The following is a 2,940-nucleotide window of genomic DNA, read 5'->3' on the forward strand; positions in this document are numbered from 1 at the left end:
GTGAGAGGCTTCTTGGAGCCATGCAGATTTCTGATAAAAGGCTCTGAGGTATGGGATATTTACTACAGGTATTAGGGCTCAGCATGGGACGTGTCAATCTACCTGGAGGCATTAGGGCTCAGCATGGGACGTGTCAATCTACCTGGAGGCATTAGGGCTCAGCATGGGACGTGTCAATCTCCATACTAAAGGCTTCTGGTTAAGAGACCTTTCAGGCTTTACACTTTATTTTCTTATGAGTGGACACCGATTTTGATGCTAATTAGTTATGAAGTAGAATATTGGTAAGACAGCTGGGGGTATGAATTGGGAAATCAGGGAAAATTTTAGGGTTAAAAATTATTAACTTGGTATTCGGATGCAGAGCAATAGTACTTAAGTCTTTGAAAGTGAATGACACACATAGGAAGTGAGTGTAGATAAGGAAGAAATTTGTTCTAAATTGGGATCCCAACAAGCAGACTGAAGATAGATTTGTATGCAGGAATTTTATTGAGTTAACACAAGGAAGGAAAAAAAGACGGCTGAATTGTTGAACTGTGGTTTAATTACAAGAGAGGCTCCAGGTGATACTATCAGCAGTTTAAGAATCGGAATGTTGTTGCTGTTGTTGTTAGGTGCCATCGAGTCGGCTCCGACTCACAGCAACCCCGTGTACAACAGACAGAAGCATTGCCCAGTCGTGTGCCATCCTCACAGTCCTTGCTATACCTGAGCCCATCGTTGCAGCCACTGTGTCAATCCATTTTGCTGAGGGCCTTTCCTTTTTCAGTGACTCTCCACTTTACCAAGCTTGATATCCTTCTCCAAGGAATGGTCCCTTCTGACAACACGACAAGAGTAGGTGAGAAGAAGTCTGGCCATTCTCACCTCCAAGGAGAACTCTGGCTGCACTTCTTCCGGGACAGATTTGTTCATTCTTTTCGCAGTCCATCATACTTTCAGTATTCTTTACCAACACCACAACTCAAAAGCATCAACTCTTTGGTCTTCTTTACTCATTGTCCAGCTTTCACATGCATATGAGGTGACTGAAAACACCATGGCTTGGGTTAGGTGCACCTTAATCTTCAAAGAGACAACTTTGGTCTTCAGCACTTTAAAGAGGTCTTTTGCAGTAGATTTGCCCAATGAAATATGATGCCTGATTTCTTGACTCCTGCTTCCATTGGTATTGATTGTGGATCCAAATAATACGGAATCCTTGACAACTTCAGTCTTTTCTCCATTTATCATGATGCTACTTATTGGTCCAGTTGTGAAGATTTTCGTTTCCTTTATGTTGAGGTATAATCCATAATGCAGATTAATAAACCAAAAATCAAACTCACTGCCGTCGAGGCAGATCTGACTCATAGCAATCCCTCCTTGGGTTTCTGAGGCGGTATCACTACGGAAGTAGATCACCCAATCTTCCTTCCGAGGAGTGGCCGGTAGGTTTGAACAAGCCAGCCTTCTGGTTAGCAGTCAGATGCCTTAGGCACTAAGCTAGCAGAGCTCCTAATGCACATTAATAGTAGTCTTTCATCTTCATCAGTAAATGCTTCCAGTCATCTTCACTTTCAGCAAAGTTGTGTTGTCTGCCTATCACAGGTTGTTAATGAGTCTTCCTCCAATCCTTATCCAATTCTTCTTCATATAGTCCAGCTTCCTGGATTATTTGCTCAGCATACAGATTGAATAAGTATGATGAAAGGATACAAGAATGAGAATTATCCTTTAAAAGTTTCCTGCTTTGATGCATGGTATTCAGGATGGAAGGGGTGTGGCCTCCTGTGAGGCAATTCTTTGGTTGAGGTCAATTCCCAGAGAGAGGTTCAACAAAGAGCCATTAGCTACCAACTCTCCAAATAGCTAGGGAAACAAATGCCTAAATTCTGAAGGGACTGTTGTGGGTGGTGTATCACAACATACACTATAGTCACCTCTTGATCCACTTGCTTGGTATGATGATAAATGGGAATGGCTATTCCAGAATTCTACTCTGTTCCTGTGGAAATTTACAAGGGTAGAGTAGTGGGAATCCAGGTGAGGAGAGAGAACTCAGGCATGCCCAAAGCAGTAGGGCGGTAGAGTGGGAGAAAGGGGATTAAAAAGTCCAGGAACCAGGAGTGAGCCCATGTGGAGAGAGAAATCTCCCCAAAAGCCAGCACCTAGAATTCAGACTTCTAGCCTCCAGAAGATATCCGAGTAGCCCCAAGGACACTCCGGACCTGGAAGACTGAAAAGGTGAGACATTCCCCTTGTGCCTCTTATATCCCACACCTGCTTTGTGAATGGAGGTTCAGTCATCCCCCACTCCCACTCACCTTCTGGACTCACAGGAACTCCATCCCACTCTGTGTGCTAGGACGGAGCCTGGGTGCCCTGCCCTGCCTTCCTCCAATTTTTTTTTCTCTTTCTTTTTCCTGGTTTTTAATTTGCTTGCTTTTGTCTGTTTTAAAACTACTACTATTATTAATACTTTTGACCTTTTTCAGCTTTTTTCTTTTCCCTGTTCCAGAATGCAAAATTTTTTTCTTTTTTTTTTTTCTCATGGTTAACCCCATTCCTTGTTTCCTCTTTGCATTTTTCCCATTTTTTCTTCATTATTCTCCTTTTCTGCTCTTTTCTCTTATTGCTCTATCCCCGATATTACAGGTTTTCTTTTCTTTTCCCACTGACCTTCTTATTTGTCCAGAGGGTGCAGCCATTTTGAATGTTTACAAACGGTGGCCATTTTGGATATTTAAAGTGACTGAGGGCACAACCATTTTGAATGTTTACAAGCGGTGGCCATTTTGGATATGACCCACAGCCATTTATAATGTTTACAAGTGGCAACCATTTTGGATTTTAAAGTGATAGCATTCTCATTCGGATTCCAGGTACCTAAGAACAGGCAGCAGGAGCTCTGGTAGCAGAGTGGCTAAAGCACTTGACTGCTAACCAGAAGGCTGG

Source organism: Orycteropus afer, unplaced genomic scaffold, assembly GCF_000298275.1.
Source record: "Orycteropus afer afer isolate SDZICR_OR568_19922 unplaced genomic scaffold, OryAfe1.0 scaffold00627, whole genome shotgun sequence".
Classification (NCBI taxonomy): domain Eukaryota; kingdom Metazoa; phylum Chordata; class Mammalia; order Tubulidentata; family Orycteropodidae; genus Orycteropus; species Orycteropus afer.